The 13,100-nt window shown below is 35.4% G+C and overlaps 2 long non-coding RNA genes and 1 pseudogene across 2 annotated transcripts; all 3 read left to right on the top strand.

Annotated features, from left to right (window-relative positions):
* Positions 1-741: 741 nt before the first annotated feature.
* Positions 742-10,221, top strand: LOC132276006 (zingipain-2-like; annotated as a pseudogene).
* LOC132276007 (uncharacterized) lies at positions 1,262-8,582 on the top strand. Its single transcript, XR_009470821.1, has 2 exons — positions 1,262-4,657; positions 5,957-8,582. It is a non-coding gene; the product is annotated as an uncharacterized LOC132276007 (long non-coding RNA).
* A 612-nt stretch (positions 10,222-10,833) lies between the features above and the next one.
* LOC132276008 (uncharacterized) lies at positions 10,834-11,503 on the top strand. Its single transcript, XR_009470822.1, has 3 exons — positions 10,834-10,947; positions 11,235-11,272; positions 11,432-11,503. It is a non-coding gene; the product is annotated as an uncharacterized LOC132276008 (long non-coding RNA).
* Positions 11,504-13,100: the final 1,597 nt, after the last annotated feature.

A 13,100-nucleotide genomic window follows, 5' to 3' on the forward strand; every position in this document is an offset into this window, starting at 1 on the left:
CAAACCCTCACCGGACGACCTCTTCACAGCCGACCCCTCCATCGCAGACGAGCTCTTCACAGCCGACCCCTCTTACTCGATTTTGGATTTTTTTTTTTTTGGATTGTATATTGTGTTTGGGCTTTACTTAGGCCTTGTTTGGTTGCGGCTCAAGCACTATCCCGGATTAGACAATAATAAGGGTACATGTGTCATTTGATTCACTTAGCTTAAAGGGTTGTATGGTCATTTAAAAAAATTTGAATAGTCACGTGACCGATCATGTGCGTCTTTATGGTCAAATTCAACGGACTTGTCCCCGGACGAGGTTAATTGCGCCAAATTGATTAGTTCAAGGGGATTATATGTCAAATTAATAGATCAGGGGGATTTTCTGCTTCATGGCCAATAGTTGAAGTGGATTTTTTGCACTTTACCCTTAATTGTATTTAAGTTTATTTTTAAGATGACTCTAGATTTTTCTACTATTAATGATTTCATTATTCACTTGAGTCACTTGATTAACCAACTACTTTGCAAGAATGATTTCATTTTTCCAAGACGTGGACGGGGAAAGCGAACCAACGATATAACGGATATTTATTTGTCGTCCACTAGTTAATTATTTGATATCCATTGTCGACTACTTAATTATTTGATATCCATTGTCCACCTGTTAATTATTTGATGTAATACCCATGGGACCCATTCTCCACTCATTTGCCTTTATAAGACAACCTCGACTCCATCCTTTTTTTCACAATTCCACACTCACTCATCACTTCATATTTCTCTCTAACAAACATGGGTTGGTATAGGTCACTTGTATCCATGGTGGTCCTTCTCTTCATGTTCTTCGCCTTGTCGTCGGCATTGGACATGTCGATCATCAGCTATGACTCAATGCACATCGACGAAGCGAGTTGGAGGACCAACGACCAAGTGATGACCATGTTCGAGTCGTGGCTTGTAAAGCACGGAAAGGTTTACAATGCCTTGGGTGAGAAAGAGAGGAGGTTTCAGATCTTCAAGGACAACCTCCGGTTCATCGATGACCACAACGCCGTCAAGAACCGGACCTACAAGCTGGGTCTGAACCGGTTCGCCGATCTGACCAACGAGGAGTACCAGTCCATGTACTTGGGGACCAAGCGGAGGGTGTCGGCTCCCAAGACGAGTGACCGCTACGCTCCCCTCATCGGTGATAGCTTGCCGGACTCGGTCGATTGGAGGGACAAAGGGACCGTTTCTGAGGTCAAAAACCAAAATCCATGTGGTGAGCTTACTTCTCATTCTCCTCGGTTGTGCAGTCGTTTAAATTAATCTCTTCACAGCCATGAAAAAATATATATATTAAATTTAGAATTTAAAGCGAGATAATTTTTTTGGTTTTATATATATATATATATACATGGCAGTGATCTATTACTTCTGATGGGGTAAGAAAATTCACTGTGACTTCTATATTGACCAACTAATTTAATCTAATGAGTAATGATACAATAAGGTCTCCCTCATGAGATTTCTTACGTGTTCTTTCTTTTTTTATCATGATTATGTCCAAATACTGTAGCACAAACTCAACTATTTGAATGAGGACGAAACGACTATTGTATAGTTAAAATTTCATTAAAAAAATTTCTTAACAATATATACACGAATTGGTCAAAGTTAATAATATAATTTAAATAACAAAAAGAGTGTAATTTTTTTACAGACTCGTGTGATCTACGAAATTTTAAGTATATAATCCTCGTTTAATTCTCTTTTAAATGGTTAAGTTCGTGTCTCAATATTTGTACATGATCATGACAAAAAAATAAAAAATAAAAAATAAAAAAAACTCATGAGAAATCTCATGAGGGAGACTTCACAGTACTATTACTCTTAATCTAATTCTCACATCCCAAACTTACTTATATACTTTCATTTTAATACAAAATCACTATCCCTATTTGTTGCTTTCAAATTTAATATTTCCAAATACCACTAATGTCAACAATAAAAGATAAGTATTAACCAAAAAATAATAATAATAATAATTGAAATCTCTTCACCTCTCAAAATCACGTCTAACCACTAAATAGAAATTTTTGTTTTCCTTGGAAAAAAAAAAAAAAAAAAAAAAAAAAAAAAGAGCTAGTGAAAAGGGAAAAAAAAGCAATGAGATTTAGTTCAAAACTTGTTATTATTCTATTAAATTTCAAATTTTCTTTATAAATTAGTTGTTTTTCTAAGTATTCTTTAGTGTTCTTTAATACTATTATTATTATATTATCATAATTTTTTTTTTTCAGTATCATTATTTTTTTTTTCTTTTTGGTCCGTTTTTAACACACCCCAAATGTTACTTTTCAGTGATGCCAGAGCAGTTTTTACTTGTAAAATGATATTAATACCATTTTGACTCTGTGTTGACTAACTAAAATGATTGAAATGACTAGATCAAATACCCTTTCACTTTGTATATATGAGTGTGTGTGTGTACAATTACAATAAACTAAAACACAAAAAAAAAAAAATAAAATAAAATAAAATAAAATAAAATAAAATGAAGTGAATTTATGTGTTAAAATAAAAATCCACCTTAAAACTAATCACCGTGTGTGTGTATTATATAATTTCTCATAGACATCACCACCCATAAATTAATCAACGTAGAACCAGAACGCACTAGAACCACCACCCCAATAGGCAATCACCCCATCACCACCATAATAATTGGCGGCACCACCACTACCACAATAGATGCCCCACAACCACCGCCACCATAGCTCTGTATTGGGCGAATGAACCCCGGAGCAGCCACCACTACCCTCCCCACGACAACAACCACTCTGTATTCAGGTGAAATAACCACACTGAATCAGCAGCGGCAAGGTTGTGGCGGGGTGGAAGCGGTGGTGTGGTTCACAGCAACGGAAGTGGTGGAGTGGTTTAGGGCGACATTGAAGTAACGACGGCAGGGTGCATGGATGATTTAGGGCTTGATTTGCGAAGTCGTTTGCGGGTAAGATGCGAATAGGTTCATAAGGGAGCATCTGTACTTATATATATTTGGGATTTCAGAGTAATTAATGAGAACAATTATGTCCTTTTAGATTACTAATATTTTAGAATAAAAAGTATTACAAAATTAAGGGCAAATTTGTCTTTTCACATAATTTTAATAATGTCCGTGACGGAAAAGTAAAATTGGACCTAAGTAATAGTAATTTTTGAAGCATGTTTCAATGTGATATTTGACTAAATATGAGGAATTGTCAGTGTAATTTATCTTAATTAGTAAGGTATCTAGTGTATTTATCTCGTGCTTAAATATCTCTTTCTATATATATATATAAAGATATATATATATATATATGCCTACATATATATTTTGTATTGTTCACAACTCATCAATCACAAAAAGCCTTGTTTTTTCCCTAACATGTAGTAATATTAGAACACTTTTCTATTTATGTTTTGATTGATAAATCATTGCTTTTTGTCCGAATTTAATTTGAATTCAAACAAATATTTTAAATATAAATTAAAATATTTAATCGGATAACTCATTAGTGATCCAAATTCAATATGAATTATAGTCAATTCGATCCCATAACAATCCCATTCCATATAAAAATTATATATTATAACATTATTTTAAATATTCAAATACCTACGTTTCTAATATTTTTTATTTGCATTTTCTTTTTCTTTCTCCAACTTCTCCTCTTTTTTTTTTCCTAATCATTGTTTACTAATCTCTTTTGATATTAACTTTTTTTTAAATAAAGTTATATTCTTTTTGAAATAAATTTATATTCTTTTTGGATTTGATTATCAGATTCAATATCGGATTAGTAACAAATAAGATATGAATTTAATCATATATAATTCATCAGAATATTAGATTTAATAGAACTCGTATCCGATTTGGATCAGATTTCACCTACCAAATCTGATTAGTTTATCGGCCTATATGAGAGACGAAGAAAACTTTACGAATATTGATGATCTTCAATACAAAAAAGAAATAAATAGAAGGATAAAAAGGCTCACAAGTTTGTTGTGTGAGATTAATTGAATACGAATTTAATTTATTATTTGCTTGCGATGAGATGTGCTCCAATGCTTAATATTTTTATTTATTATTTTTATTTTTTAAACTATAAAATCAAGTGATGATCCTTCAATTCGATCCTACAATTCAAGCTTCCTTCATCTATAGACCCATGAGATATTCACTTATCAGTCCAACCAAAGCAAAAAAAAACATAATATATTCATATAGCTTGAATATGTTCCTATATGTTAGGCATATGCAGTTCGTAGGAAATTAGGACCTAACTAAAAAATAACGTAATTTTCATCTAAGCAATATATATATATATATATATATATATATATATAATGGGAGTTCTCATAACTGACCTAACAAAAGTATAATTGTTTTTTTCTCTCTCTCTCTCTCTCTCTCTCTCTATATATATATATATATATCCAATCTAAGCAACATATTCACATTTCATAGTTATTAAGAAAAAAACAATTATACTTCTGTTAGGTCAATTATGAGAACATTTCAAGTCCCATCTTCAATAATTTTGTACTAGTTTTGTCCCCACGTGTCATAAAAGTCATACATGAATTCACTGGACTCCAACTTAGCATGTACTGTGGTGGTGTGCCAAATGTCACGGGCCTAGAGATTTGGCGCAGCGGCACGGCCCGTGCGGCACCAAGGCGTTGCTTCTGCTCGCGCAAGCGCCCTGGTCAGCCACCACGACCTGCCCTCCCAAGGATACATGCTGACTGGTTTCGGCCTGCCATGGCCTCGTCAGGGGAACGGCTCCAGCTCCCGACCAGTTTGTGCAGGGATGGCCAACTCCCTTCTTCATAGTCAAGTCCACGACCAGCGAGAAGCACCTCGAACTGAACCGAGTCGACCTGCCTGAACTCTGAAGAGGTACCATCCTGTGGTCCTGCACGCCCCTTCCCTGGAACCATTCCCAGTCAAACTCTGCTCTTTGCCAACCAGCATGCGTGTCTTCCATCCTCCAAGCGTCTTAGGAATCACTTCGTGACATTCTCCCCCACCCAAATCCTGCGACGTCCTCGTCGCAGTGCGGCGCTTCACTACTGCGTCCACTCCCTTCCAAAGTCTGCCTCCATGCGGTATGCTCACCTTCCCACCATCGCTTCCTTGTGCAGTTCCCTGCACTGCACTCGCCCAATGATAGGCCTCGGACCAAGGGGACGTCCACTCCTCAAGGACGTGACTCTTCTCCGTCATGCCGCCTCCGCGGTATCCCGAGCAAGCAATGGCCTTCTGCCGACTTGATGCTCGCCCTTCACCATGGTTTGCATCACCCAAGGACTAAGCACGAACTTTGGTGCGCGCGGCCCTCCGGCCCTTCAATGCGCAACTTCAACGGACGCCTCTTCCTGGGGAGATGGAGGCTCTCCCCCCCAACTGCATTGATTCCTCCACATCGACGCAACTTCAATGCACCGTCTTCATTCTCTTACCCCTCCCGGACCGACAAGGGGGCACCCCACCGTGCTTTACCCCAAGTCCTGCTCTGATACCATTTGTCACGGGCCTAGAGATTCGGCGCAGCGGCACGGCCCGTGCGGCACCAAGGCGTTGCTTCTGCTCGCGCAAGCGCCCTGGTCAGCCACCACGACCTGCCCTCCCAAGGATACATGCTGACTGGTTTCGGCCTGCCATGGCCTCGTCAAGGGAACGGCTCCAGCTCCCGACCAGTTTGTGCAGGGATGGCCAACTCCCTTCTTCATAGTCAAGTCCACGACCAGCGAGAAGCACCTCGAACTGAACCGAGTCGACCTGCCTGAACTCTGAAGAGGTACCATCCTGTGGTCCTGCACGCCCCTTCCCTGGAACCATTCCCAGTCAAACTCTGCTCTTTGCCAACCAGCATGCGTGTCTTCCATCCTCCAAGCGTCTTAGGAATCACTTCGTGACACAAAGCTGACGATGGCCCAGAGCTCGGCTGTTTCATGCGAATCATATCTCTCTAAAACGTACTTCTTTTTGTTCCAAAATTCTTAGTCTATCTTTTTATTTTAAAATAAAATGTCTTATTTAAAAAATAGATGTAATATTTTTTATAATATTTTTAAATTATTCTTTTTAATTATACAAGTGCACTAATTACAAAATATTATTTTATTTTTAATAAAACTAAATTTAAAATTTTACTCTCATTAATATAATAAAAAAGTATTAAACACCTAAAAATTTTGAAAGAAAAACACTAGTGAAAAGTGAAGATTCAGGGACGTGAATTGTGGATGGGCCCACCCTCCCATTAACAGAATATCTATTTTAAATTTTTTTGAAAGACTATCATTTTTTTAATTTATAAAAGAGATTAAAGTAATAAATCTTAAATGTTTCATGAATATAAAATTTATCTACAATCTAGAGGTAATGTAATTTAGTTGTTAACAAAATACAATTATACTCATTTCTGATAAACAATTTTGTTAGGTCAATTATGAGAACATTTCAAGTCTATCATTTTCAATAATTTTGTACTACTTTTGTCCCAACATCAAATAATGCGAATGCACTGGACTCCCCACTATTATGGTCCAGAGATCGGCTGTTCCGAGCGAATTGTGTCCCGCTAATAATTAAGAAAAATGGTATTAAAGATCCACGCGATGTGAATTGTGGTGATGTAGGTGTGACGACGATATTTTCTGAGTGGTACAATATCAAAAATTTTACCTCTTCTTCTCAGATTCAAATTCCCAGCCTCCCCTATCGCCACTAATTACTAATTACTAATTACTAATTATTAATGACTAATTCTCTAACCATTGCCATGACCAAAAAAAAAAAAAAAATTGTGGTGATTTATCATTTTTTTTTTTTTTTATTTAAGTTCTTGCAAACAGCACATACAATATTGCTCACACTCCAAATCTAAAAAATACAACAAAGAAAATAGGATTACCACGTGAAGATATTTCTTAATTTCAACACATATACAAAATCTTTAACTCCCTTTGTTCCAATTTAAGTGTTACTTTTGGGGAGTAGTAATTTTTAAGGGAACATGTAGGAAATACATTGTCTCCCTAAAAAGTTACTAAATTGTCCTTTTAAATTTTGAATATACAAGTTTGAAATTTAAAATTTAAAGGACATATATGAAAAGATGTTAAATATATATTGTTTGAAAAAAGAAAGTTGACACTTATTTTGAGTCAAACAAAAAAAAGAAAGTATGTAAGGGCGAATTCAGAAATTGTTAATAGGGGGGCTAATATTAAACAAGGGAGAATTGGAGATGAAAGATTAAAGAATTGAAAAATTTTAAAGGAAATAGGATTAGACTTTAGAGGAAGAGAAAGAGTGAGCTCTCTGATTTGTGCAAGATTAGAAATTTAGGAGTTCTCTTTGCTTTGGCTTAGTAATTATTTAGGGTTTGTTTAGCTTGGGCCTATTTGGTTGGGCCTCTGTTTTAAAGTTGTGGCTTAAATATTCGGCAAGATTGGATGGGTTAAAATTGGGGGAGCTAATACTACTACTACTACTTTTTTTTTTTTAACATTGGACTAAATATACAAATATACCTATACTCAAAAATAAAATAAAATAAAATAAAATTTTGGGGAATGGCTCAAGCCCACCCAAGCCCCCCTTTGGATCCGCCACTGCAAGTATGACACTTATTTTGGGATAGAAGAAGTATCATTTTTCTTAAATGATCTAGAATGTGTTAAAACTAGGGGTCTCCATTTAAGTTCAAATCCGCCCACTAAAATTAAATTATTTGAATATCCAAATTTAAGTGACCGAATAATAATTGATAAAAAGTGGGTATCCATAGAATTTAATAATCAATGATAGGTTAAGAGTGAATACACATCTTAACCCACTCAAACAAAACCTCTTTTCTTTCTTCTCCATTTCTCTCTCTTGCATCTCCTCTGTTTTCTACCACTTCCCTTCGCTTTTATCTTTTTCATTTTTTTAAACCTTTTTTTCTCTTTCCTCTCTCTCTCTCTCTCTCTCTCTCTCTCTCTCTTCCCCTCTCCTCCCTGCTTCTTTCTTTCTTTTTCGTTTTTTTTTTTTTTTCCTTGTGTTCTCTCACCTCGCTGCTTCTTTTCTTTCTTTTTGTTCTTGCATTATCTCTCAACGCTAGTTCTTTTTTGTTTTTTTTTTTCCCTGTGTTCACTCTTTCTTCAAATTTTGTTTTATTGTATAAAATAAATGACCAACAATTAGTTAAAACTCTTGCTCAAAACTCTATTTTTTAAATATATGTAATTAATATTGTTGACTAAGTTGTATAGTGACTTTTCTCAAAATAAATTTTTTTTAAAAAAAATTATAACCCTTAAAATCAAAAATTTAATTAAAATTATTGATTAAGTTCTTTTTTTTGGAAGTTAAAATAGTTACCCACACACTATACCTCCTCCGAGGTTCGAACCCCTGACATCCTCTTTTTAGGAGAGAAGGGGTGGTACTGCTGGGTCATTTGGTCCTTTGGTCATTATTGATTAAGTTGTATAGTGACTAAGAAACTAAAAAATTTGTAGAAGGCAAAAACGAAAAAAAAAAAAAAAAAAAAAAAGAATGATTTGAAATGGATTACCTCGTTTTGACCCGTCCATTTGAGCCTTTACTAGTTCATGATCCATTATTGGTGGGTTGGGAATGGATTACTGACCCATTCATACCCAACCCATTCTAAACCTGTTCAATTGCTATCCCTACCTAATTAAAACTTTCTATTCATAATATATATATTTATATATACGCAAATTTTTAAGAAAAATTGTACATCCTCTCTTCAAAAAAAGAAAAAAAAAAAAAATGGTGCAGGACTCGGGTCCTTGGGATATGTCAAGGTAAGTTATGGTGGGACCCACGCATCCATTAACAAAAATTATGTTTTAAATTTTTTTGAAAAGAACACCAACCTTAAAAATAAATAATAATTCAAAGATGATTTCTTTATTTTAACACATATACGAAATCTTTTATCATTTTTCTTAAATGATGTTGGATGTGTACATATCAGTGAACTTTAACCCTTCGGTTTGCACGCGTGTGTGAACATACGCGTGATTATTTTTACTTTACCTTGTTTTGACATTTATTTTTAGTTCTACATACTTTAAATTAACATTTAATTAAGCATATATTGATTAATGTAAATTTAAAATGAAGGGGCTTGTTGGGCGTTCTCAGCTATTGCGGCTGTCGAGGGGATAAACAAGATAGTGACCGGAAATTTGATCTCACTCTCGGAGCAAGAGTTGGTGGACTGTGATGTAACACCAAATACTGACGGATGTGATGGCGGTTTCATGGACGATGCATTTGAGTTCATCATTGAGAATGGTGGAATTAATACCGAGAAGAATTACCCTTATAATGGTACACAATGAGTGTGCGAGCAGAACAAGGTAATTAGTATTATTGAGACATGTTTAATTAAAAGAGAAACAAACAAGAAGAATATATATATATCAGTCTCATTCTTTACTCTCATTATTATTCATGTGCAGAAAAATGAAAAGGTTGTCTCAATTGATAGTTATGAAGACCTTCCTCCAAATAACGAGTTGGCATTGCAAAAGGCAGTGGCAAGTCAACCAGTGAGTGTTGCTATTGATGCCAGTGCGGCCGAATTCAACTTCTACGAATCCGTAAATTTCTACCTTGGTCGATCATTGTAGTTTAGTTTCTTTTCTAATAACATTAAGACATATGATGCTACATTTTTCTTCAGGGTGTATTCACGGCAAGTTGTGGGACAGAGCTAAGCCATGGTGTGGCTGTAGTTGGATACGGGACAGAAAATGGCGTGGACTATTGGATTGTGAGGAACTCTTGGGGCACAGAATGGGGAGAGGAGGGCTACATCAGGATGGAGCGTAACATAGCTAATGCACCAACAGGCAAATGTGGAATCACGATGCCCCATATTAGCGGGCGTTTGGGAGTACTGGAAAGAGCAAAGCGAACTATGGTTGAAAGTCTTCGAGGATGCTTGATGATCTGCTTACTATTATTATATTGCAAATGGGATGAATATATATATATATATGTACGTGTATGGTGCTTTTATATTTCTGCGTTGTAATAAGAGTTCGTTTTCCTTTCCTTCGAGTTTTCTCTGCTCCTGTAATGTATTGTTGTGTTGGGATGGCCTCTTCATATAAGATTTGACCATCAATAAGAATGCAAGAGTACTGAATTAATGTTAATGCTTTCTGTTTAATTTCTATATATAACGTTGGTCGATCCATTTTCCTTTTTATATCTTCTTTGGCAAATGTTTGATTCAAGGTTTACGACCATTGACCTCTCACCTCATACCCTTTCAGCTTCTATATATCTAAAGAAAAAAATGGAAGTTATTCTGTAATGAATTATGAGGATGTCTTCGCTTGAACTATAAAGAATTACAAAATGTGAATTAATGGCACAGACATTGCCTTGCATGTAAGCATGCTGAAAAAATAAATTAATTAGGTGTCTCCAAAATCAGAAAGATCATCTATTTCTTCTTAATTTTCCCAATACTTCAGCCTATTGTTGCGATTTTGCATTGGTTTTCAGCCTAATGTGGCGATTTTGCAGCCAACTTCTTCATCCATTTTACTAATAGCAAGACTATCCATGTTTATTTTAGTATCACACTGTTTCTTTAAAATTGATAATAGTGAACTAATTCAATAAAAACTAATCTAAAGTTGAATAATTACATTAAGTAAAAATTAACACGCGCACACACACACACACACACACATATATATATATATATTGATTGATGAAATGATGTGGCATCGGCGGTGTCCTGGGGGGCGGGGCTACCGTTGAAGGTGGAAGAGATACAGGTGGAGCCTCCAAAATCATCAGAAATTAGGATTAAGATGCTGTGTGCAAGTCTATGCCACACTGATATCCTTTGCTGCAATGGCCTTCCAGTTGTTAGTACCCTTCCTTCTGCATTCCAATTTTTTCTTTTTTTTTCTTTCTTTTTTTTTTTTTTTTACTTTTTTAAAAATTTAAAAATGACATTATTGTCATTCAAGAAAAACACACTCAAGTATTTTTAAAGTATTCACATACTCTACCTTTTGATGAATAAAATTGTTATTTTATTTGTTAAATAATTTAAGTGAAATGTAATTGGTGAAAAATAGAGTGTGAAATATATGAATATCCTTGAATGTATGCTTAGTGTTTGCTGATTTTGTTTTTAATACTTTTACAGCCTTTGTTCCCACGAGTTCCTGGGCATGAAGGTGCTGGGTAATCTCTCTCTCTCTCTCTCTCTCAAAAATTGAAAGTCAAATTTTAAAATTTAAATACCTAAAATGTCCCATTTTATATACATTTGAATATATACATATATATATATATATATATATATATATACACTCACAAAATAGATGGAATTTGTTTACACAGGATGGTAGAGAGTGTTGGTGAAGGAGTGAGAGGTTTTAAAGAAGGTGACATTGTGATGCCAACCTACGTAGGGGAGTGTGGGAAATGTGAGAATTGCAAGTCAAATTTGTGCTTGGCATACCCTTTCAAATTATATACTCCACTCTTACATTCATAATCACGAGCATCTAAATTTAAAAGTTCCAATTTTTGTTGATATAGTTTCAACAACTGAGGAGCTTCCTCATAACAGGTCACAAACTTCTTGAGGAGCAAACTCTCTCCGGAATTCAACAATGCATCTACATGAATGGGTGGTTCCTTAATTAACCAAACCTTTCGACAACAAAACTTTAAGTACCGAACACCTGGGAATTATCCTCTTACCCATTGCGTTGACATAAAAATTCAGTACCGCCATTATCTTCTCCTCGGATACCATCATACACATCGGACATCTTGTAAAAGCCAAGATTGTTTCTTCCTCAGACCAACATCACTTTTCATAAACCTCCATCTTCCTTTTCCATGTTGCTTTGCTCATTGAGGTCAATGCCTTAATCGCTATAACAAAATGGGATTGTGAAGGGTCATTGAAACCCAATTTCTTAACATCCTCCACTAAACATATAATATTTTCGGAATCGAGTTGGACTTTGCACTTCATCCATATCAACCCAAGCCCAGACCGAATTGAATTCAGGCTCAAAATATATAGCCCAGGCCCAAACCAAAACTAAAAACACATTGCCCAAGCCCATAAAATTTCGAATTGGGCTCGGGTTATTTCGAGTTGGTCCCGTCCGAGTTGTAGCTCTAACTGTGATACTAAAGTTGTGGGTCGAATTATAAAAAGTTGAAGCTATTAGGTGTTATTGTCTACCCTTTTATAAGTCCAGAACCCACTTTGTTCCTATCTGATGTTTCCGCGAGTCGTCTTGCTACTCATGTTGTCATGATTCTGGTCCATGAACTTGATGGCCATTAAGACTGGGCTGATCATCAAACTCTCCATCCTCTGCTGCAGACATGATCAGATTCAAATTTCTTTTGTGATAGATATATTGCATTTACTAATCCCTCACTAGTGTCATTCGAATGATAGCCTAACCGATTAATTGGAGCCAACTCCATTTTCACACCCACAACCAATACTTTACTAGAAACATAAATTAGGTTTATAACACTGTAGAGAGATCCATTTGCCTATTCTGAAGAGAGAGTACCGTAGCTTTTTTCTGTGAATGAGCAGTTGTATCACCAGAGTAGAATCAGGAACTGTTGATAATTTTTTAAACCGTTGCAGAAAAATGAAAAATAACCTTTAAAAAAAACCATTTTTCAAAGTCATAACCCAACCAAACTCATTATGCATTGTGTCCTCACTTATATACATGTTCTACAGGATGTTTTTATGGAATCAATAGTATTAATACACTTGTCGTTCAGCTTGAACAATCAAGACACAAATTAAAACAAAAATTATGAATGGGAAGGACAAAACACTTGGAAAAATACTTTACGAATGGTTCCCAAATGGCATATTCTAATGGGCAGGACAAAACACTTTGAAAAATTACAGTTTTGAAAAATCTGAAACATACCATGTATATAAAGTATCCTAACCGTTAATTCAACTTCCTAAAGTATTGTTCATACAATTTTCATAGATCTCAGTGTATCAAACTCT

This window comes from Cornus florida, unplaced genomic scaffold (genome assembly GCF_030987335.1).
Source record: "Cornus florida cultivar Cherokee Brave unplaced genomic scaffold, ASM3098733v1 CherokeeBrave_3.0.0_Hap2_Chr10, whole genome shotgun sequence".
NCBI lineage: Eukaryota > Viridiplantae > Streptophyta > Magnoliopsida > Cornales > Cornaceae > Cornus > Cornus florida.